We start from the raw sequence: 26,180 nt of genomic DNA on the forward strand, positions 1-26,180 counted from the left end.
ATTGATTGGGGTACATATTCTTTAACTTATCAAAAGGTTTGAGTCAGTCAACCACAACCTGGTTTAGCCTGTCTCCTGATATGGTTTTACTGGGACGTGGTTGTTAACATCTGAAATGGCTTTTTCACCTGGCTTGGTGAGAGTTGGGTGAAGGTGAATACCAACAATGGATAAACAGTTCTGAAAAGGACTCAGCAAGTTCTCACGCCAGAGTTGCTGGTCAGAGATGGGCAATTTAAACTTGACCAGAGTTAGGACTATTACAATATAAAAATATAAATTGTTCTCCTTTTTTTGTGGGGCAATGGGGGTTAAGTGACTTGCCTACGGTCACACAGCTAGTAAGGCTAGTAAGTGTCAAGTGTCTGAGGTAATATTTGAACTCATGTCCTCCTGAATCCAGGGCTGATGCTTTATCCACTGTGTCCTCTAGTTGCTCCCAATTGTGCTCTTTTGAGTTCAGTTGTGTCCAACTCTTTGTGACCCCGTTTGTCGTCTTCTTGGCAAAGACACTGAAATAATTTGCCATTTCCTTCTCCAGATCATTTTAAAGGTGAGTAAACTGAGGCAAACAGAGTTAAGTGACTTGCCCAGAGTCACACAGATAGCAACTCCCCATATCTTTTGTTCATTCACTATTTCTTTTTCTTGTCAAGTATTCTTTTTCCCCAAACATTTGTTCTAATTATTTAACTCATTGATGCATCCTTTGCGTTCTAAGTCTCCCAAAAATGTCTTATAAAAACTCTTCTATGCCACATTCATTACTTTTTTGTACCCTTAGTCATAAGAAAATACTTATTTCATTACATAGTTTTTAATTGATATTTGACACTTTAATTTTTTTGTTTTACATATTTGCAATTTGACTATGCTTCTTTCTTTTAAAGTAATTGTCTTTGCATCTGCCATAAATTTCTATATTATTATATTAAGCAACACTGTTCAAATTTAGAATATTTTTTGTTTAAAGAATTTTCCTTTTTTAACATTTTTACATCACAACTTTGTTATTTTGCCCTGAAAATTTATTGGTATGGACATTTGTTCTTAATCTTTTATTATCCTGTCAGATTTGTTGATATTATTTTTTCCCAAAGAATTCCATTTTCCATTCATCTTTAATACTTTCACTTAATTCTGTGATTGTTCTTCTAAATCATAATGGAGCTATGTCAAGAAAATTGTAGAATATTTGGGATTCCTCTCAGCTTCTTCATTCAATTTTAACTCATTTTTCTTTGTGTCAAAGTGTTTGTTCATTGACATAGCTCTTAAATTCCTTTTATAAAAAACATTTTTTCAGTAATTTTTCTTCTGCTTCAATATTTTTTCTTAAGATTTTTACCACAATAAAATGCTGCAAGTTTATTTTGAGAAGAAACAGGACTTGCATGTAAACTTCACTTTTCCTACTTCTTCTCTTATTTGGATATTGGTCTAAATATCTAAGTGCTCTTATCTTGGAATGTCTCTGGGCTGTCCCCCAAAAGGGTAAGGGGAATAGTACTTTTCTTACAAAGGTAATCTCCACGAAACATTGACAATTATGTATTTTTTTTTTTTTACATTTCACCAACTTTTTTTTTTTTTTGCATTTGTGTCTTTTGTTTTTTATTTGTTTGTTTATCAAGTAAGATACTAACTTGTTATATCCAGCAATGCATTTCTGGCACTGTTTCTCCTTCACCATATAATTCCTAGGGCTTCATTGTTCCTTAAAAATATTTATATTTTGGGTTTTTTCAACTTAAAAAATTATTTTATCTTTAAACAATTTCTTCTTTAAACAAATATGAATATTGACCATTTCAATATGTGTACACTCTCTCTACATATGTATATATGCATGCATGTGTATATGTATCTGTCTATATGTAGATATATGCAAACAGACATGCTTATATGACCACATGCATAAACATACATATATACACATATATACATATATACACTTGCATATATATGTATATATGACTATATGTGTGAATGTATGAGTATATATTAAAATATGCTTACATATATATGTGTGTGTATGTGTTCCGAGATAACCAACTTTCTGTCTGGGAGTAATATATATCATCATGAGTCTGTAGGAATTATGATTAATCATCACATTCATAAGAGTCTTAATTTTCCCAAAGTTATTTATCTTTAAAAAAGGCTTTGTATAAATTTTTCTTTTGCTTCTGTTCACTTTGTTAGTTCACATGAATCTTGCCATCTTTCTCTGAAATTTTCCTTTTATTTCCTTTCCTTATAGAAATGAAGAACCTTGTGAAGGCTATCACATTTATCAATTTAAATATTGATTTTGAATCTGCAAAACAACTTTTTGGCATATTGTAGAAGGAATTTGTGTTTGGTAATGGATTTCTTTCATAACTAGAGGAAATGGGGGCAGCTTGGTGGCACAATAGATAAAGCACGGGCCCTGGATTCAGGAGTACCTGAGTTCAAATCCGGCCTCAGACACTTGACACTTACAAGCTGTATGATCCTGGGCAAGTCACTTAACCCCCATCACCCCACAAAACAAACAAACAAAAAAATAACTCGGGGAAATATGAGATCTCCCATTCTGAAATACTGTAATTTTGTTATTTTTATTTAACTGAAGATTTTTTCTCATCATTTTATCAAGTTCAGATGGTCCTTCTTATATGTCTACTCCTGCACACAAGCTTTTCATACACCTCTATGACCTTGATAGGCAAATCTTTCTAAATGGCTTCCACAAAGTCACTCTATTCTTCATGTCAACCAAATGTTCATTTCACATTTTTCATCTGTGCCATTCAGAAGCTGCCAAGATGTCTTAAAAGTGACTGAAGTTGACTATGAGCCATACTGGGATCTCTCTCATTCACCCTGAATTTCAGGTCCTCTGTGAAAAAAAAAATGGGCTTTAGGTTAATATTAGATAGAAATAAATCTACTATTTCTTTAAATCAATATCTTCCCTATCTTATGTTTTATGTAAGAGATTATTAATAATTTTTCATATTTCATCCTAAAATGCTCCATGAACAAAAATTAAATAAAATTTAACAAAAGAAAATTAAGTAATGCGCAACATTGAGAATAATACCAATTGCCTCCTTGGTTGATACTTTAAGATCCTAAAACATTTTGCATTCAGTATCTCATCTGAAACTCAAAACAATCCTATGTGGCTATTGCAATATTATTATTTCATTTTTGAAAATTAGAACATGTAAGATCAGGGAGGTTAAGCAAATGTTCTGGGTCACACAACAGCTGTGCATCAGAGGTTCATAATAACCTAGGTCTTCTTGACTGCAGGTCTAGGATTCTATTTATAGTCACCATCTGCTTATGGAAATATAAATCCAAAGATATACAGAACTGGTAAGGGAGTGGTACATCTCATAATAGGAATGTAGCAAGTCTTGGATTTAGTAAATAATTTCTAATTATCTTTTTCCTATGAACTTTTTTTTCAACTTTACTCAAACCTCTTGAATCTTCTGCACCACTTTTTACTCAAATGAAAAATAAAAGGTTAGATTATGTGGCCTCTAAAGTTCCTATCACGTTTAGTATTTTTTTTTTTGCATTAGGATCTAAAATTCTTAATTTTTAAGATTCCTTCCAGTTCTAAAATGCCATTTCTTGTCTGAAGAGAGCATCCCCTTTCAATGTTGAAATATATTTACAAATATCTGTTTTAACTCTGACATCCTATGAATTTGTAATTTTGGCTAATTTTCAAACCAAATACCATTTTTTAATGCTAGAGCTCATCTTATTACAACTCAGATGAAATTTATAATTATGTATTTTCAAAGACAGGTATAGTATTACTGAATTTTATCCAATAAAAAGCATAATTATAAAGCTCTAATTTAAATGTTTATTTTTGGAAGCTCTCTGATGAGCTTGTGGCATTTCTTCAGGGACAAAATTATAAAGTTAAATACAACAGAAAAAAACACACCATAATAAAATATTCATTTATGATCATAAAATATTAGTTATATTTATTGATATTGCAATAGTCAATCTATCAATCAAAATATAGGATACCGTCAAATATGGATACTGTGAAAATCCTAAGATTTTTTTTAAAGGCAAAATAGAGTCTGAAAAATAATATTAATTATATACTCACCATTTTTAGGGGTGAGGAGTTATGTGATATGTGATGTTTAAAATCTAAGTTGTGGTCACCTTAAATTAGAAGCTTTAGCACCAGTCCTTGGGCATTAAACATTTCTTAAAGCATACAGATGTTCCCATGGAGTTCAGAAAGTTAAGAAAAAAAGCCTATTTAGCCTAGAGTTCCAGCCTGGTCTGGTTCTTCCTCAAGTCCTCTGCCACAAGCCTGCTTGAATTACGAACTCTCTAGCAAGCTGATTGTGGAAGCTTTTTATAGGTCTGGAACAGAGGCAGTCCTTTCACACTGCTTCAAGCTGATTGGTTGGTGTCATCCAAATCCATTGGCTTTGAAGGTGTTCTCAAGTTGAGTTCACAGTCTAGTTTCTGAGAACAATACCTTCTTAAGGGCTAGCCAAGTGTGATTACAATCCAGTTAACTTGAAGGAGGCTTAATCAGCAGTCAATCACTCTCACTTGATTCAATCAGTATAGATTAATCTCCAGGTGGGTCTTTGAGTATCTGCTAAATCCCATTATTTCATCACAGACATATAGTAGAAAAATGCTTATAGAAGATGGCAGAGGGAAGTCAGGAAGTTACCTGAGCTCTCCTGAGTTTCCCTCAAAAACAACATTAAATCAAGCCTATAAATGGATTCTGGAATTATAGAACCTACAAAAAGAGAGAGATAGAGAGAATCTTCCAACCTGAGATAACTGAGAAGACTTCGGGAAAGATCTATCTCACTTGGGTGAAAGGTGAATGCAGCACAATTCAACATGGAGGGTATCTGAGCAAGTCAACAGGAAGCCCTAGGCTACAACACAGATCAACAGCTGAAGCCCCTTTGTTCTGGCTCAATAGGTTGGTGGCTCAGTAGGTCAGTTTTGATACCTACTAGCACTGGCTGAGAGGGCAAACTGCCAGTTTGAGAAACACCCACAGGAAAGATGCTACTAGGCAAAACAATCCCAGCACAGGGAGTAAGCCAAGGGCAGTGAGGAACACATAAGTCACAGAGACTTCAGAGCAGAAAGCCAGTGACCAGGCCCCTATACCCGACCACAAGAAGCTTGCAGTTGTAGCCACTGTGCCCCAGGAGCAGACCTCAACTTTAAAAGTAAAAAATAAGCTATAAGGGGGCAGCTAGATGGCGCAGTGGTTAAGCACCGGCCCTGGATTCAGGAGTACCTGAGTTCAAATCCGGCCTCAGACACTTGACACTTACTAGCTGTGTGACCGTGGGCAAGTCACTTTACCCCCGTTGCCTGCAAAAAAAAAAAAAATAAGCTATAATATGAGTAAGAAACATAAAGGGCCCTTACCATGGATAGCTTCTATGGCAGCAGGGAAGATGAAAACACAAACTCAGAAGAGGAAAATACTTTCAAAATGCCTCCCTGTGAAGCCTCAAAGGGGACGATGAATTGGTCTGTAGACCAAAAAGCTTTCCTGCAAGAGCTTAAAAAGGATTTTAAAAATCAAATGAAAGAGGAAGAAGAAAAAATGGGGGAAAATGAAAGAAATCAGAGATACACAAAAAAATTATGGAAAAAAATGAGTCAACAGCTTAGAAAAGGAAGCAAAAAAATTGAATGAAGAAAATAATTCCTTAAAACAATACAATTGAACAAATGGGGGGGGGCATAGCCAAATAGAAAAGAAGGTACAAAAGCTTACTGAAGATAATAATGCCTTAAAAATTAGAATTTGGCAAATGGAAGCTATTGACTATATGAGAAACCAAGAATCTGTCCAAAAAAATCAAGAGAATGAAAAAAATAGAAGAAAATGTGAAATACCTCATTGGAAAAACAACTGACCTAGAAAATGGTCCAGGACAGATAATCTAAGAATTCTTGGACTACCTGAAAACCATGACCAAAAAAAGAGTCTAAATACCATATTCCAGGAAGTTTTCAAGGAGAACTGCCCTTATGTTGTTGAATTAGAGAATAAAAGTAATTTAAAGATCAACTAATCACCTCCTGAAAGAGACCCCAAAAGGAAACCTCCAAGGAATATCGTAACCGAATTCCAGAATTATCAGGTGAATGAGAAAATACTCTCAGCGGCCAGAAAGAGGAAAAAAAAATATCATGAAGCCACAATCAGGATTACACAGGACCAGGAAGCTTCAAGATTAATGTATCATAAGTCTTGGAATATGATATTCATGAAGGCAAAGGAGCTTGTATTGCAACCAAGAATCAACTTCCCAGGGCAGCTAGATGGTGCAGTCATAAAACATTGGCCCTGGATTCAGGAGTACCTGAGTTCAAATCTGGCCTCAGACACTTGATACTTACTAGCTGTGTGACACTGGGCAAGTCACTTAACCCTCATTGCCCTACAAAAAAACAAAACCAAAAACCAAAACCAGAACAACAACAAAAAAACCAAGAATCAACTACCCAGTAAAATTGAACATTATCTTTCTGGGGAAAATATAGACATTCAATGAAATAGCAGACTTTGAAAGTTTCCTAAAGAAAAGACCAGATCTGAACAGAAAATTTGATCTTCAAATGCAAGACTCAAGATACATATGAAAACGTAAATTGGGGAAAAAGTTATTCAATAAGGTTAAAGGGTTTACATCTATATGTGAGATGATAATAATTATACCTCTTGTTCTCTGTATCTCTATTTGGGCAGATATAAGGAGTATACATAGAGGGCATAGTTAATAAATTGATTTTGATGTGATTTTATAAAGAAACTTAAGGGGCAGAAAAAAAGGAGAATATGGGGATGAGAGATGCAATGGGGTTAATTACATCATAGGAATAAGCAAATGCCCCAAAGACTGGTGCTATGAGTTTCTAATTGAAGGCAACCACACATTAGATTTTTAGACATCAGAGTTAGATTTTTAAACATCATGCAGTCACTGTTCTGCATGCTTTACAATTATTATCTCACAACTTTGTGAGATAGGTGCTATTAATAATAGCATTTAATAATAGCTATTAATAATAGGAAAACTGAAGAAAAGGTTAAATGACTGACCCAGGGTCATAAAGCTAGTAAGTGTCTCCAGACCCAGCACTCTATCCATAGCACCATATAAACAGCCACAGAATCAGAGAATATAAGAAATTGACAAGTGTACAAACATTAGCAACCATCTTCATGAACTTATACGCAAAAGGAATTCCATACTACAAGGTATCTAAAAGGGGATTATTCAGCCTATACCTGAATGCCTACAAGGATAGGGAATACAGAACCTATAAATTGACAGCATTTTACTCCTGTATGTCTCTAAGGGCTAGGATATTTTATTATTGTTTTCCCCTTGCATGAAAGTTAAGTTGGCATTTTTTGCAACTTCCACCTATATACTATTGCTTCTACTGTCTCAATCCAGACAAAACAAGTCTAAGACCTTTTCTATATGACAGTCTTCCAGACATTTGAAAATGGCTAACATTTCATTTAGTCAAGCTATCAAATAATAGACAATATTAAGGGCCTATGATATACCAAGCAGGCAGCTAGGTGGTAGAGTGAATAGAGTGATGGACCTGCAATCAGGAATTTATCTTCCTGAGTTCAAATGTGTCCCCAAGCACTTCAGGTCCTCCTCATTCCAAAGACAGTGTAATAAGTGTGAGTAAAGAGAATATATGGAGTTCAGAAGCAAAGATCCTAGCTCCCTGCACCTGCAGCTGCCCCTACCACGACCTCTAATGGAAAGGGAGATCCCCTGTTCTCCAGAGCCCTAGATCTGAAACTCCCTGCAGGCCCACCGAGGGGCAGTCCCTATACACATAATTCCAAGCTAATTGGCTGGTAGCATTGATTGACATGACTTACAGGTCTTAAGGTCAAATTATTTTCTAATAATGCAGTTTCTAATTTTTCAGTATATATAACTTATCATGTCTGTTTTAATCTCTTTGTTAATTTGCAATCACACTCTCTTACATTCCATACATACCATTAAGGATCCCTGGCTTTCCAAAATCCCCCCCCCCACACCCAGAATTGCAACCTTATGCTAATACAACTTACTGTTTTCATACCCCTCCCCACCCAAATCTTACAGCACACTATATTTTTACAAACAGCAAAATATAGCAAGAAATGACTTTGAATGTGTCTTCATTCATATTTTCCCCCTCCCATGGTTTGTTTTATTTGTTTTTACTCCCAAAGAGCAGTGAGTGACAATGATAGATCTTGTTCTTGGAGGTAATTGTGCATTTCATCCCAACCAGTATTATAGGGATTTCTGTATTGTTTCTACTTGGTGGTATATTATGACATTATTAGTAACTGTCTCTAATCCATTAGTGTTTAAGCAGCACTTGGGGCAAGGCAATAATCACCTGTCATTTTCTAAGCAATGTCAAATGTGGTTAATGTCTTTATCTGTGGAAGAATCTGGAATAGTTAAATGTTTCCTGAGTCAAAAGAGTAATATATTTAAAGTCCCAAAGTTATTTATATATATAGACATGGAAATAGATATATAGATATTCCCACACATAGATACATATATATGTATATGTGTATCTATGTGTGTATACATATATATGTAGGTATGCATTTAATAAACATTTAATTCATATATATGTATATATGTATGGGTGAATATACATAAAGTCATTTTCTCAAAAATGATTTTCACATTCTCTCTATCCTTCCCATCCCTACCTCTCCTTGAGAAGGCATGCAATTTGATATAAATCACACATAGAAAGTCATTCAAATCATATTCCCATATTAGCCATGTTACAAAAGAAAACAGACAAAAAATAAAGGAAGACAAGCATACTTGTATCTGTATTCAGAGTTCATCAGTTCTCTCTCTGGAGGAGGGCAATATTGTTTTCATCCTGTATGTTATAGAATTGTCTTGGATCATTTTGTTTGTTGGAGTAGCTAAGTATTTCGTAATCAATAAACCTTACAATAATTTTATCACTGTGTACAATGTCCTTCTGGTTCTGCTTACTTCACTTCTCATAAGTTCCTCCTATGCTCTTCTGAAAGCATCTTGATCATAATTTCTTATGTCAGAATGTCTTTCTTCACAATCATATGCCATAACTTGTTAAGCCATTGCCCAATTGATGGGCATATCCTCAATTTAATTCTTTGGTACCTCAACAATAGTTTTTATAAATAGTTTTCTATAAATAGGTCCTTTTACCTTTCATTTGATGTCTTTGGGATACAGACTCAGTAGTGGTATTTCTGGGTAAAATGGTATGCACAGTTTTATAGCCCTTGAGGCATAGTTGCAAATTGTTCTCCAGAATGGTTGGACTATTTCACAACTTCATCAACAAAGTATTTAACATCTCAATTTTTCCACACCCACTACAGTATTTGTCATTGCCCTTTGCTATTATCTCTGCCAATTTGATACGTCCAAGTTGGTATCTCTGAATTGTTTTAATTTGCATTTCTCTAAAGAGTAATGATTTAGAGCATTTTTTCAAGTGAATATTGATAGCATTGAAACTTGCTGTATTTTTGTCTTTTCCTTCAAATATTAATTATGCTAGTTTTGTGTGTGCGAAAGCTTCTTATTTTCATTTATTCAAAATTAACGATTTTACTTACATAAATCTTTTTATCTCTTGTTTCATCATAAACACTTCCCTTATCTAGATATCTGAAAGTTGTATTTTTCCATATTCCCTTAATTTACTTATTATATTATCCTGTAATTAATCCATTTCAGTCCTTATGTTGATATGTTATTTGAGATGTTGGTCTATGTCTGGTTTCTTCCAAACTACTTTCCAGTTCTCGGAGCAACTTTTGTCAAATTGTGAGTTCTTACCCCTAAAATTTGGATCTTTGTGTTTATTAAATACTTGGTAATTATAGTCATTTACTACTTTGTAAAATGTACCTAATCTATTCCACTGATACACAATTCTATTACTAAGCCAGTAGCAGATTAAAAAAAAATTAAATTACATATAAAGGTGATTTTTGATAGTCATTTTTCATAAAATTTTGAGTTCTAAATTTTATCCCTTTCTCATTCACTTTCCACTGCCCTAAAATGGTTATATAAGTGAAAACATGTAAACTATGTTTCCATATTAATTGTGTTGTGAAAGAAGAAACACAACAAAAGTGGGGAAAACACAAAAAAGTGAAAATAATAAGCTTTAATCTACATTCAGACTCTACCACTTCTTTCTCCATGTATGGATAGAATTTTTCTTCATAAGTGTTTGGAAATTCTCTGAGAAGAGCTAAATAAATCATAGTTGACAATCACACAGTATTATTGTTACTATCTACAATGTTCTCCTGGTTCTGCTGACTATACTTTGCATCAATTCATGTAAGTCTTTACAGCTCTTTTTCTGAAATCTGCCTACACTTAAAGTAATGTGTTTCATTTCTTAAATGTTTCATTACATCCATGTACCAAAACCCAGAAATTGTTTCTATGATTTATTTTCTTTGACCCACTTATTTTTTTAGGATCAAATTGTTTAATTTCAAATTGTTTTTAATCTCTCAATTGTGCATTACAGAATATAATTTTTATTGTATTATGATAGGAAAAGGATGTGTTTACTATTTCTGCTTTTCTACATCTGGTTCTAAGTTTTGTATGCCCTAATACTTGGTTAATTTTTGTTTAGGTCCATGTACTGTTGAGAAGGTATATTCCTTTCTATTACCATTCATTTTTCTATAGAGATGTATCATATCTAAATTTTCAAGAATTTAATTCATTTCTTTAACTTCTTTCTTATTTATTTTTGGTTAGAATTATCCAGTTCTGAGAGGGGAAAGTTAAGATTCCCCACTAGAATAGTTTTAACTATTTCCTCCTGTACCTCATTCAAATTCTCCTTCAAAATTTAGATGCTATGCCATTTGTTTCATACATATTAAGTCATGATATAATTTCATTGTCTATAGTACCTTTCAGCAAGATATAGTCTCCTTTTTTATATCTTCTATTTAGATCTATGTTTTGCTTTTGCATGATCTGAAATCATCATTGCTACCCCTGCTTTCTTTGCTTCATCTGAAGCATAATAGATTCTGTTCCAGCTCCTTACAAGTACCTTGTGTGTATCTCTCTGCTTTAAATGTGTTTCTTATAAACAATATAGCATAGGATTTGGGTTTTTGATACATTCTGCTATCTACTTCTGTTTAATGGGTGAGTTCATACCATTAATATTTATAGTTATGATGACCACCAGTTTACTTCTCACCATACTTCTCTCCTTTTTAGCTTCCTCTACTGACCCCCACCCTCTCCTTTCTCACAAGTTTTTTTCTTATGATCCCCACCTTCCCCAATATCCCTTCCCTTGTATCAGTCCCCTCTCCCCCTTCTATTATCACCATCCCTTTTAAAACATCATTATAGGGTAAGATAGATTTCTGTATTCAACTTTGTGTTTGTTATTCCCCTTTTGAGCCAACTTTGAGGAGAGTATGGTTTAAACTTTGCCCATGTTTCAGATCTTCCCCTCTATTAAGATAGTTCTTTTAAGCCTCTGTGCCATTTAAAATCTAAGTGTGTGGTCACCTTAAATTAGAAGCTTTAGCACCAGTCTTTGAGCATTAAGCAGTTATTAAAGCATACCAACTATCTTAATGAATATTTTATCACACCTCTTTTGTGTGTCTGTGTGTGTGTGAACAATTTATCCCATTCAATTTCTCCCCTCCTTCTTCTTCCATGCAATTTATTTTTATCCTTTTATTTTGTTTTCTGGGGTGTTGTTCCATCAGTGTTACCTTATGACCACACCGTGTGTCTATATATACTTCTAATTATTCTTATAGTAAGTTGTTAAGACTTACAAATATTATCATCCCTTCAATATTATCTTATGACCACATCCTTGTTAATTCTCCTATATACTTTAATAAATGCTGATAATAAAGTTATTAAGACTTACAAACATTATCTTTTCATACAGAACTAGAAACAGTTCAATCTTGTTAAATTTCTTATACTTTTTTCTTTCTTGTTTCTTTTTTTTTACCTTTATATGTTTCTTTTGAGCTTTGTATTTGGAGGATGCATTTGTTATTCAATTCTGGCCTTTTAATCAGAAATGTTTAAAAGTCCTCTATTTCATTAAATATCCATTTTCCCTCATGAAGGAATATATTCAATTTTCCTGGGTAGGTAATTCTCGGTTATAAACCTAACTCCTTTGTCTTCTGGTATATTATATTCCAAGCCTTGTGATTTTTTAATGTGGAAGCTGCCAAGTCCCGTGTAATTTTGACTGCGGCCCCTTGTTGTTTGACTTGTTTCTTTTTGGCTACTTGCAATACCTTTTCTTTGATCTGTGAGCTTTGAAATTTGGCTGATGTTCTGGGGAGTTTTCATTTTGAGATTTCTGCAGGAGTTAATCGGTGTATTCTTTCAATTTCTACTTTGCCTTCTGGTTCTAATAGGTCAGGGCAGTTTTCTTTGGTAATTTCCTGAAAAATATTGCCCAGGCTTTTTTTTTTTTTTTGTCATGGCATTCAGGTCATCCAATAATTCTTATAATATCTCTCCTGGATCTATTGTCTAGGTCATTTGATTTTCCAATGAGAAATTTCACATTTTCTTGTATTTTAAATTTTTTTTTGGTTTTGCTTTATTGCATCTTCATATCTCATAGAGTCATTAGTTTCCATTTGTTTAATTTTAATTTTGTTTTTGTTTTTGTTGCTGTTGTTGCTTCTGTTGTTATTGTTGTTATTGTTTTTTGGTGAGGCAATTGGGGTTAAGTGACTTGCCCAGGGTCACACAGCTAGTAAGTGTCAAGTGTCTGAAGACAGATTTGAACTCAGGTCCTCCTGAATCCAGGGCCAGTGCTCTCTCCACTGCACCACCTAATTTTAATTATTAAATAATTATTTTCTTCAGTCACCTTTTGTACTTCCTTTTTTCCTTGTCTAAATCTGTTTTTTAGGGAGTTATTTTCCTCAGTAAATTTTTGTATTTCTTTTTCATGGTTTTCTTGCATCATTTTTATTTCTTTCACCAATTATTTATTCTACTTCTCTTATTTGATTTTCAAAATATTTTTAATCTCTTCCAGGAATTCTTTTTCGGCCTGAGACCACTTTGCATTTTTCTTTTGAATTTTTACCTGTAGCCAATTTAGTTATTATTGTCCCTTTCAATGTTTATGCCTTGATTTTCCCTATCACCATAGTAACTGTCAATAGTCAAGCTTTTTTTGGTTCTTTTTTTGCTCATTTTTGCACCTTGATATTTTTATTAGAGTTGGGCTCTCTTCCTAAAGTGTCCCAGGGTTTCTGCTGAGGCTCTGCGTCTTATTGGTGCTTTTCACTGGGCTTCAGGGTTTAGCTGCTTGCTTTTGGTAGGTTGCTAAAATTAACAAAGTCTTTCTGGTGGCTGACCTGAGAGGAGTGATCTTGTTGTTGGTTGGCCCCAAGGGTGATGCCTCGCTTCTGGGTTATTCTGTTAGCAGGGCGTCTCTGTTAGCAGGCCCTGGAGGAGTAATTTTGTTTCCAATCTGCCTAAGTGTCTCTGTGTGTGTGTGTGTGGGGGGGGTGCCTTGCTGCTGGGTTGCTGTGGTAACCAGTCACCTTGCTAGCAGGCCGTGGACGTGTAATTTTGTTGCAATCTGCAGAGTCCCTGGGGCTGGTTTGCCCTGGAAATAGTCTCTCTACTGAGAGGTCACAGGGGTGGGAACTTGCTTTTGACCAGTCTTGGGCGGGGCTTCACTACTGGACATTAGTGGAATCAAAGCCTCTTTGCTGGTCTGTGCCAGCTCTGGAGTACCTGGTAAGGGTCCCTGCTATGCTGCTCAGACTACTTACCTGGCCAAGGAGTGGCTGGTTTGCAAGTGGGTGGAGTCTTACTGGTGGATTGCAACAGTCTCAGAACCATGTTCCAGGCCCCCTGCTGTCAGCCCAGAAGCTGCTGCTGCTGCTGCTATTGCTCCTACTGGACCTCACTTCCCTCCCACCCAGGTAACACAGACCTTTCCTCCTGGGCTGGTAGACTGTTTCCCTGACCATGGCAACATTGTTCCCCTCATTCACTCCATTCCAGGTATGCTCAGCTTCTTATTCATCCTGGTAAACATGTGGTTCATGAGTCTGAAGACAGGAGCACTGCAGGCCTTGTTCACTACATCTTGATTACATTGTTCATAGCATTGTAGTAACTAGACTAAGGCATTGTATTCCCATCTGCCTTTGACATCTGATATGCTACAGCTCTCCTTAACGCACTTTGAGGCAGCTGGGAAATCTCAGCCAGGAAATCATAGTTATGCAGGTGAGCTAAATCTTGTGCCCATGCTCTCTTGTAACTGGTGAGAAAGGTCTCCATCTCTTGGTCTAAGTGCTTTCCTTTGTTGAGGGAGATGGCTGCTTCACCTTAGCCTTTGAACTGCACCAGCAACTTTTAGTCTCTGCTTTGAAAGTTTGCAGCCGGCAGGCTATGATCTTCATTCTCAAACAGCTGGACTGTCTGCTAGTAGAGGTGCACTACCTGGTATGGTAGACCATGAAGTCTGAGTTTTTGATCTCCAGGGCCAAGCAGGTCACATTTTTTTTTTTTTTTTGGTAGGGCAATGAGGATTAAGTGACTTGCCCAAGGTAACATAGCTAGTAAGTGTCAACTGTCTGAGGTCAGATTTGAACTCAGGTCCTTCTGAATCCAGGGCTGTTGCTTTATCCACTGCACCTAGCTGCCCCCCACTGCACCACCTAGCTTCCCCCAGCAGGTGACATTCTTGAACACCTGTGTGGCTTTGTCTAGCTTCTTCAAGTCCCTCAGGAGCAGGCCAGCTTGCTGGTAGGCTCTGGCAGCCTGGAGTGGGTCTTGGTTTTTTTCATGGTCTTCCCCCTCTTTCCAAAAGGCCTGTACTGCTTTGTCCAACTTCTTGATGTTGTGGAAAGCTAAGGCAGCTCTCCTATACTCAAGCAGGGATCTGGTATAAAGGTAGTGAGAGGTCTTCACCAGGTGCTCCAGGCACTCCCTAGTTTTTTGAATCTCAATCTCTCCTGGTTCAATAGCATCATTGTCCATCTCCCCTGGCTGCCAAGGAGAATGATTTGGATCACCCAGGTGTGGCTTTTATATTGTGGTAAAAAGTTTTAACAGTCGGTTAGATAATGGAGAGACACCAGTTTTTCAAGGACCACCCTTTCGGGGAGGAGACCAATGTCATGAGCTACGCATGCCAGTCCGCCTGCTGCGCACGTCAGACTGCCTGCTAGCACTCCACTTTCGGGGTGTGAGCTTAAAAGGCAAGGAGAGAACGGAAGTGGGGGCTTTTTCCTGCTCTGCTGGTCTCCTGACTGCACTGCACAGGCTGATGCTGACGAGAGTTCGACTGGGTCCGGCTTGCGGTTAGCAGCAGCATGTGCTTGACACGGTCTCTCTATCTCTCCCCAAAGGTGGCCTTCGACTTTTGGTGAGTTTTATACGAAATACAGACTAAGCTTAGACTTAAGATGATTTGTATTGTATTTCTACTTTCCTATCCTTCTAATCAACGTCACCTTGTGACTACCATACAATAAAAGCTCTAACTAGAAAACCAGAAGCTTCTTCCATTTACTAGTCTGGGAGATAAATTAAGGGAAAGGTTAAAGAGGGGAGATTTATGTTCTAATATCCAATTTTAAATCTCACAATATAGAGCCCATTGCAAAGCCACAGCTCACCCCATCAACAGAACCAAACAAAGGTGGGGGGCGGGGAGTAGAGCAGGGGGACATTCGATTGATTATGTAAGAAAGGAGAGGTCACTGCTAGTAATAGCCAAAGCAGAGGTATGGGCAAGTTCGTATTGAATAGTGCCTATTGGGTCTATGCAGAGGAGGAGGAAGGGATCCCTGGGTAGAAGGAGGTAGCCTAAGTAACAGGGAGTCTATAGCAAAAAAACAAAAACAAAAACGCAAAAAAAACCTTGATGGGACAGGGGAAAAGATAAAGGGAGTCAGGCGGCTCAAACATTGCAAAAAAAAAAAATCAAACCTATGGACCACTGAGTGGATGCTAAAGAACCAAGGTCTTTCAGAAGAGTGAAGTGGTCATGAGCAACGGACAACAGGGGAGGTGTGCTGGTGACAAAATTCTTAACAGTTGGCCTCTGGAGAGGTTACCACCTATCAATGGTTATGGAGTTCTTCAAGTCTTTATGAATGACTTTTAAATTAAGGTGGGGTTTTTATACTAATGTATTTTTTAATTTTAAACATTTTCCCCAAGTTACATGCAAAAAACAACAAATTTTTTCACATTGATTTTTTAAAACTTTGTTTTCCAAATTTTCTTCCTACCTCCCTCCTCAACCCTCCTTAAGAAATCAAGCAATTCAATATGTCATATCTATGTAGTCATGCAAAACATCTTCACATTAGTCATGTTGTGAAAGAAAACAGACAAAATAACTTTAGAAAGAGGAACTTACAAATAAAATTATACATCAATCTGTATTCAGATAACATCAGTTCTTTCCTGTTGATGGTTTGCATTTTTCATACTTCCTTCTGATAGCATCCTGCTCATCATTTCTTTCACAGTTGCTATTGCTAACTGTATTACCCTCCATCCTATTCCTTCCCCTTGATATTTACTCTATTTTCAATCTTCTTTCACCCTATCCCTCCTCAAAGTGGTTTACTTTTTACTTCCCCCTCCCCCAATCTACCTTCCCTTCCTTTGCCTCTCCCCCACTTATCCCCTTCCCCTCCCACTTTCCCTCAGGGCAAAATATATTACTACAGCCACTTGAGCATGTATGTTATTCCCTCTATGAGCCAATTCTGATGAGAGTAAGGCTCACTCAGTCCCCCCCCTTCCCTATCTTCCCTTCCATAAGCTTTTCTTTTTTTGTGAGATACTTTACCACCTTCCACTTCTCCCTTTCCCTTTCTTCCAGTGCATTCTTCTTACCCCTTAACTTTATTTTAAAGATGTCATCATGTGTTAGCTAAGTGACACAAGGACAAAGCATCAGCCCTGGACCCAGGGGGCCCCAAGCCCAAATCCCATCCCAGATATGAGCCACCCTGGCCTGCCCAGCCCACAAAACACAAGGATACAAAAAAAAAATAAATGCTTTACAAATATTATCCCTTCATATTCAATTCACACATGTGCCCCTTAGTATATTCCTTTCAGCTGCCCTAATACTGACAAAGTTCTTATGAGTTAGAAGTATTATCTTCCCATTTAGAAATGTAAACCATTTAACCTTTTAATATCCCTCATGATTTCTTTTTCCTGTTTACCTTTTATGCTTCTTCAGGATCTTGTACTTGAAAGTCAAATTTTCTATTCAGTTAAGGTCTTTTCATAATGAAAATCTGAAAGTCCTCTTTTTTCATTAAAGTCCCATTTTATTTCACCTGAAAGATTATTCTGTTTTCTTGGTAGGTGATCTTTGGTTATAATCCCACTTCCTTTGCCCTCTGGAATATCGTATTCCATGCCCTATAGTCCTGCTATAGAAGCTGCTAGATCTTGTGTTATTCTGACTGTAGCTCCATAGTATCTGAATTTCTTTTTTCTAGCTGCTGGCAATATTTTCTCCTTGACCTGGGATCTATGAAATTTGACTATGATATTCCTGGAAGGTTTCTTTTGGGGATCTCTTTCAGGGGGTGCTTGATGGATTCTTTCAATTTCTATTTTGCCTTCTTCTTCTAGAATATCAGGACAATTTTCCCTGACAATTTCTTGGAAGATGATGTCTAAGCTCTTTTTCCTGGTTTTCAGGTAGTGTAATTATTTTCAATTTATCTCTCCTAGATCTATTTTCCAAGTCAGCTGTTTTTCGAGGAGGAATTCCATATTTCCCTCTATTTTTATTCATTTTGGATTTGCTTTATTGTCTCCTGATGTCTCATAAAGTCATTAGCTTCTATTTGCACTATCCGAATTAATAAGAAATGCTTTTGTTCAGGGAGTTTATGTATTTCCTTTTCTACTTAGCCAATTTGGCTTTTCCAGCTGTCGATTTTTTTTTCATGGTCCTCTTGCATCACTCTCATTTATCTTTCAATTTTTTCCTCTATCCCTCTAACTTTTTCCTCTACAAAGTCATTTTTGAGAACTTCCATGGCCTGAGACCAATTCATATTTTTCTTGGTATCTTTGGATGTAGGAGCTTTTACTTTATTATTATCTTCTTCTGAGGGTGCATTTTGATCTACCTTGCCACAAAAGAAACTTTCAATAGTCTGCTGCCTTCTCTGCCTTCTCATCTTTACTGCCTTTTTCTTGGCTTTAAACTTCTTAATGTGTAGTGCTGCTTCCAGGATTTACTGTCCCAAGCTACAGGGGGTCCCAGGTGGTAAGATTAAGTTCTTTCTAAGTCCACGTGGCTTGTAAGTAATCATGGCACACTTTGTCTTTTATCTGGAAGCAGAAGTCTTATTGAAATCTGATTGTTGAAAACTTACTGTACCTGTGCCCTTCCCCCACTGGGCTACTGCCATTTGAGTCTGCTTACTAGTTCAGAATATGGACACTCCACCTTAACTCCAGCAGAGACTACAGCTATTTCCCCCTGGCCAACTGCTGGACCCCCTCACCAGTCTGTGGGCTGAGTTCCAGAAGAAGACACTGGTACAGAAGATTCCCTAGGCTTTGGGGCCTGCCTGGGGCTGGATCTGCATCATGTGTTGACCTCCTCTCTCACCCTGTACCACAGATGATACCAGCTGCCTATTAAGCTCTCTTTGGCTGGAAAATAGTCTCACTCTGTTCTTTTGTGGGTTATGCTTCTCCTGCAGTTGTATTATGGCATTATTTTTGGAGGTATGTGGACAGATTTGTCCAGAGCATGGGGAGACACAGCCTTTCCTCCACCATCTTAGCTCTGCCCCCTATACTAATTTCATTCTAATTTCACAGTTTTAATGATAGCATGCAGGCTATGAGCAATGAATTAGACAACAAATCAAGAAGAAGTATCGCCATTTGGAACAAAAAGTGTTGTTTGTTTGTTTGTTTGTTTGTTTGTTTTTTTCCCTTGAGTCTGAACACCTGGATTTATAATCTCATTCTGGCCTATATTGTGTGATCATGAGCTAATGACTTTAAGATTCTGTTCATAATGTGTGTATGACTTTGTGCATGTATGTGTCTGTCTGGGTATATTGATTACAATGGCTAGAGGAGTGGTTGATAATTTCTGCTTTACCTAGCATTTTTTCTTTTTTTTTAATAAAGTATTTTATTTTTTTCCAGTTACATGTAAAGATAGTTCTCAACTCTTGTTTATACAAGCTTTCCAATTTCAGATTTTTCTTCCTCCCTCCACTGCATCCCCACTGCCCTAGACAGCAGATAATCTGGTATAGGTTATATATATATATATATATATATATATATATATATATATATATATATATATATATATATATATATATATATATATAATATTAAACATATTTCTGCATTAGTCATGTCATAAGAGAAAAATCAGAGCAATGAGGAAAAACCTCAAAATAGAAAAACAATATCACCAAAAACAAAAGAAATAGTATGGTTCAATCAGCATCTATACTCCACAGTTCTTTTTTTTTCCCTGGATTTGGAGATCCTCTTCCATCATGAGTCCCCTGGAACTCTTCTTTACCATTGCATTGGTGAGAACAATCTAGTCCATCACAGTACATCAACACTCAATGTTGATGATACTGTGTACAATGTTCTTCTGGTTCTTCTCATCTCACTCATCATTAGCCCATGCAAGATGCTCCAGGTTTCTCTGAACTCCTCCTGCTCATTGTTTCTTACAGCACAATAGTATTCCATTACATTTATATATCACAACTTGTCCAGCCATTGCCCAATTGATGGGCATCCCCTCAACTTCCAATTCCTTTCCACCACATAAAGAGCAGCTATAAATATTTTTGTACATGTGGGTCCTTTTCCTTTTTTATGATCTCTTTGGGGAAAAGACACAAAAGTGGTATTGCTGGGTCAAAGGGTATGAACAGCGTTATAGCCCTTTGGGCATAATTCTAGATTGCTCTCCAGAATGGTTGGATCAGTTCAGAGCTCCACCAACAATGCATTAGTGTTTCAATTTTTCCACAGCTTCTCCAACATTTATAATTTTTCTTCTTTGTCATTTTAGACAATCTGATAGGTGTCAGGTGGTATCTCGGAGTTGTTTTAATTTGCATCACTCTAATGAATAGTGATTTACAGCATTTTTTCATATGGGAATAGATAGCATTGATTTCTTCATCAGAAAACTGCCTGTTCATAGCCTTTGACCATTTGTCAATTGTGGAAACACATCGATTCTTATAAATTTGATTTAGTTCCCTATATATTTTAGAAATGAGACCTTTATCAGAAGTACTGGCCACAAAAATTGTTTCCCAGCTTTCTACCTCCCTTCTAATTTTGGATGCATTGCTTCTGTTTGTACAAAAGCTTTTTTAATTTAATGTAATCAAAATCATCCATTTTGCATTTTATAATATTCTCTATCTCTTGGTCATAAACAATTCTCCTTTCCAAAGATCTGAAAGGTAGACTATTCCTTTCTCTCCTAATTTACGTGTGGTATCACCTCTTATGTCTAAATCATGTATCCATTTTGACCTTATTTTAGTATAAGGTGTAAGATGTTGGTCTATGCCTAATTTCTGCCATACTATCTTCCAGTTTTCCCAGCAGTGTTTGTCAAATACTGAGTTCCTATCCCAGAAGCTGGAGTCTTTGGGTTTATCAAACACTACATTACTAGTGTCATTTGCTACTGTGTTTCCTGTGCCTAGGCTATTCCATTGATCCTCCACTCTATTTGCCAGTACCAGATAGTTTTGATGACTGCCGCTTTATAGTAAAGCTCCAGATTTGGTACAGCTAACCTACCACCCTGTGCATTTTTTTTCATTATTTCCCTTGATATTCTTTACTTTTTCTTTTTCCAGATGAATTTTGTTATTGTTTTTTCTAGCTGTATAAAATATTTTTTAGGTAGTCTGATTGGTATGACACTGAATAAGTAAATTAATTTAGGTAGAATTTTCATTTTTACTATATTAGCTCTGCCTATCCATGAGCAATTGATATCTTTCCAATTATTTAGATCTGATTTGATTTTTGTGAAGAGTGTTTGGTAATTGAGTTCACATAGTTCCTTGGTTTCTCTTGGCAAGTAGACTCCCACTATTTTATATTATCTACTGTTACTTTAAATGGAATTTCTCTTTCTATCTATTGCTGCTGGACTTTGTTGGTCATGTATAGAAATGTTGATGATTTATGTGGATTTATTTTATATCCTGCTACTTTGCTAAAGTTGTTAATTGTTTCAAGTAATTTTTGAGTTGATTCTCGAGGATTCCTTAAGTATACTATCATATCATATGCAAAGAGTGATAGTTTTGTTTCCTTCTTGCCTATTCTAATTCCTTTAATTCCTTTTTCTTCTCTGATTGCTAAAGCTAACATTTCTACTACAATACTAAATAATAGAGGTGATAATGGATATCCCTGTTTCACCCCTGATCTTATTGGGAAGGCCTCTAACTTAATTCCATTGCATATAATACTTGCTGATGGTTTTAGGTAGATACTGTTTATTATTTCAAGGAAAGCTCCACCTATTCCTAAACTCTCTAGGGTTTTTATTAGGAATGGGTGCTGTACTTTGTCAAAAGCTTTCTCTGAATCTATTGAGATAATCATATGATTTTGGTTAATTTTCTTATTGATGTTGTTGATTATGTTAATAGTTTTCCTAATGTTGAACCAGCCCTGCATTCCTGGTATAAATCCCACCTAGTCATAGTGTATTATCCTGGTTATCACTTGCTGTAATCTTCTTGCTCATATCTTATTTAAGATTTTAGAATCAATATTCATTAGGGAAATTGGTCTATAATTTTCTTTCTCTGTTTTTGCTTTGCCTGGTTTTGGTATCACCACCATATTTGTATCATAAAACAAATTTGGTATAACTCCTTCTTCACCTATTTTTCCAAATAATTTGTATAATGTTGGAATTAATTGTTCTTTAAATGTTTGGTAAAATTCACCTGTAAACACATATGCCCAAACTCGGGCAGCACGAAGGCCGCGGGGTGGATGTCCGAGTTATAGTATTTGAGGTTCATCTTTTCTACTTGTTCCTGGGTCAGCTGCTGCACTGGCTCCCGGAAGTTAGTGCTCGGGTTCTTCCTGCAGAGCAAGAAGCCAATCTGGCCACTGGGGTAGGTGGGGATGGTGCATTAGGCATATTCCACCACAGGGAACAGGGACTTGCAGAAGTGATGCATCTCCTTGATGAGGTTCAGATGCAACCATTGGCACTCACCCTGACAGCAGAGGATTCCATCATCTATCAGTGCTGTCTTCATCAGCTGGTAGTAAGACTCTTTGAACAAACTCTCGGCAGGACCCATGGGGTCCGAGGAGTCGGTGATGATGACATCAAAGGCGTCCTGGTTCTGTTGCATGAATTCAAACCCATCACGAACGTGCAAGGTCAGCTTGGGACTGGAGTAACCCACGGCCATGCCCGGCAAATACTACTTAGAGACCTGGATCACGTCCTCATCGATCTCACACTGGACCACAGACTCCACAGATGGATGCTTCACTACCTCCCCAAGGACGCCCCCGTCCCCACCACCAATGATGAGCACCTTTCTTGAGCTGGGATGGCTGCACAGGGGCAGGTTGGCAATCATCTCCTGGTATGAGAATTCATCCCTCTCTGTGCACTGGATCACTCCATCCAGCACCAGGACGCTGCCGTAGGTCTTACTGCGGAATACCAGGATCTCCTGGTAGCGGGAACACTGGTGGTGGAGCAGCTTGTCCACCTGCAGGGACATGGCCTGGCCCGGCAACAGGCAGCACATCTCCCGGAACCAGCCCTCGCAGATGGCTGGGGGCCCGGGCTCCATGGCGGGGCCGGGGGACACACAGGCCGAGGCAGCCGCAGCACAATGTGGAGCAGCACTCACCCATCTGCCCTCCCACCAGCCCGCTTTCTTTCTTTTTTTTAATCAATTTAGCCAATATGTTATCTATTTTATTGTTTTTTTCATAAACCAGCTCTTAGTTTTATTGATTAATTCTATAGTTTTCTTGCTTCCAATCTTATCAATTTCTCCTTTAATTTTCAGGATCTCTAGTTCAGTATCTAATTGGGGATTTCTAATTTGTTCTTTTTCTAACTTTTTAAGTTGCATGCCCAATTCATTAATCTCCTCTTTCTCTTTTTTATTCATGTAAGCATTTAGAGCTATAAATTTTCCCCTAAGCACTGCTTTGGCTGCATCCCATAGATTTTGGTATGTTGTCTCATTAGTGTCATTCTCTTGGATATAGTTTTTGATTGTTTCTATGATTTATTGTTTGACCCATTTAATCTTTAGAATGAAAGTATTTAGTTTCAAATTGATTTTCAGTCTACTTTTCCATGGCTCCTTCTTACATGTAATTTTTATTGCATCATGATCTGAGAAGGATGCATTTACTATTTCTGCCTTTCTACATTTGACTGTGAAGGTTTTGTGCCCTAAAACCTGGACAAATTTTGAAAATGTGCCATGTACTGCTGAGAAAAAGGTATATTCCTTTCTATCCCCATTCAATTTTCTCCAGACATCTATCATGTCTAACTGTTCTAGTAATCTATTCACCTCTTTCACTTCTTTCTTATTTATTTTTTGGCTAGATTTATCTAATTCTGAGAGGGGGAGATTCAGATCCCCCACTAGTATAGTATTACTGTCTAATTCCTCTTGTAACTCATTTAACTTCTCCTCTAAGAACCTGGATGCTATACCACTTGGTGCATACATATTTAATATTGATATTACTTCATTATCTATAGTACCTTTAAGTAAGATGTAATTTCCTTCCTTATCTCTTTTAATGAGATCTATTTTTGCCTGCACTTTGTCTGAGATAAGGATTGCTACCCCTGCCTTTTTTACTTTAGCTGAGGCATAATATATTCTGCTCCAGCCTTTTACCTTTACTCTGTGTGTATCTCTCTGCTTCAAATGTGTTTCTTGTAAACAGCATATTGTAGGGTTCTGGTTTTTAATCCACTCTGCAATTCGCTTCCGTTTTATAGCAGAGTTCATCCCATTCACATTCACAGTTATTATTACTGACTGTCTATTCCCCTCCATTCTATTTACCCCCTTTGTACTTTTCCCCCCTTCTTTCACCCTATTCCTCCTCACCGATGTTTTACTTCTTACCCCTGCCTCCCCCGATCTGCCCTCCCTTTTTATCACCCCCCTTTCTTTTCTTTACCCTTTTCTCCCTTGCTTTTGTCCTCCCTTCTCTCAGTCCCCCCCTTTCCCTTCCCCTTTTGTTTCCCTAAAGAATGAGTTAAGTTTCTTTATCCCAATGAACGTATATGTTATTCCCTCTTTGAGTCAAATCTAATGAGAATTGGGTTGAAACAATGTTCCCCCCTCCTTTCTTTCCCTCTATTGTAATAGGTTTTTTTTCCACCTCTTCATATGACATAATTCATCCCATTCCACCTCCCCTTTCCTCTCCTCCCCATAGACTCCCTTTTTAACCCCTTAATTCTTTTGTATCATTGCATCAAAGACAATTTATATTTATACCCTCTATATAAAGTCCTTCTCTCTGCCAAATACATTTACAGTTCTTAAGAGTTATGAGTATTATCTTCCTGTGTAGGGATATAAACAGTTTAACCTAATAGGGTAACTTTTTTTTTCCCCTCTGTTTACCTTTTTAAACTTCTCTTGAGTCTTGTATGTTGAGATCAAATTTTCTATTCAGTTCTGGTCTTTTCACCAGGAAAGATTGAAAGTCCCCAATGTCATTAAATGTCCATCTTTTCCCCTGAAAGAAAATGCACATTTTTGCTGGGTAAAAGATTCTCGCCTGCAATCCAAGCTCCTTTGCCTTCCGGAATATCATATTCCAAGCCTTGCGGTCCTTTAATGTTGAAGCTGCCAGGTCCTGAGCAATCCTGACTGTGGCTCCATGATATTTAAATTGCTTCTTTCTGGCTGCTTGGAGGATTTTCTCCTTCACCTGATAATTCTTGAATTTGGCTACAATATTCCTTGGAGTTTTCCTTTTGGGTTCTCTTTCAGGAGGTGATCGGTGGATTCTTTCAATGATGATTTTATCCTCTGATTCTATGATATCAGGGCAGTTCTCCTTAATAATTTCCTGGAATATGGTATCTAGATTCTTTTTCTGGTCATGGCTTTCAGGCAGTCCAATGATTCTCAAATTGTCTCTCCTTGATCTGTTTTCCAGATCAGTTGTCTTTCCAATGAGGTATTTCACATTTTCTTCTATTTTTTAATTGTTTTTATTCTGCTTGACTGATTCCTGGTGTCTCATGGATTCCTTATCCTCCAACTGTCCCACTTTAATTTGTAAGGCATTGTTTTCTTCAGTGAGATTATGCACCTTTTTTTTTCCATTTGGCTAAGTGAATTTTTTAAGGTATTGTTTTCTTCAGTGAGATTATGCAGCTTTTTTTCCATTTGGCCAAATGAATTTTTTAAGGCTTTGTTTTCTTCAGCTTCCTTTTCCAAGCTGCTGATTCTTTTTTCATAGTTTTCTTGTTTTGCTTTCATTTCTCTCCCCATTTTTTCTTCTACCTCTTGCAATTGGTTTTTAAAATCCTTTTTGAGCTCTTCCAGGAAGGCTTTTTGTTCTTGCGACCAATTCACCTTCCCTTGTGAGGCTTCAGATGTAGACAATTTGAGGCTATTGTCCTCATCTGAGTTTGTGTTGGCTTCTTCCCTATTGATACAGAAGCTCTCAATGGAGAGGGCTCTTTTTTGCTTCTTAGTCATTATTGCAGCCTATTTATTTATTCTTTAAGTTGAGGTCTGCTCTGGGGGCACCAGGGTCCCTGTTTTTGGCTTCTTGTGCAGGGGTATAGGTGCTGTGTGACCGGGCTTTTACTCTGAGGCCTTTATGGTGTGTGGAGATCCCCGCCCTGCACTTCCTGTCTGATTGTGCTCGGCCAGCCAGGCGCCAGACCCCGGCGTCTGATCCCGCCTGAACTGTTCGTGGCCCTCTTGGCCAGTGCAGGTAGGTTTTTCCAATGTCCTTCTTGTC

At 37.1% G+C, this 26,180-nt stretch overlaps 1 pseudogene; it reads right to left on the bottom strand.

The window, feature by feature from the left end:
* Window positions 1-63: 63 nt before the first annotated feature.
* LOC122739436 lies at window positions 64-23,005 on the bottom strand (annotated as a pseudogene).
* Window positions 23,006-26,180: the final 3,175 nt, after the last annotated feature.

The sequence above is a fragment of the Dromiciops gliroides genome, chromosome 2, assembly GCF_019393635.1.
Source record: "Dromiciops gliroides isolate mDroGli1 chromosome 2, mDroGli1.pri, whole genome shotgun sequence".
NCBI lineage: Eukaryota > Metazoa > Chordata > Mammalia > Microbiotheria > Microbiotheriidae > Dromiciops > Dromiciops gliroides.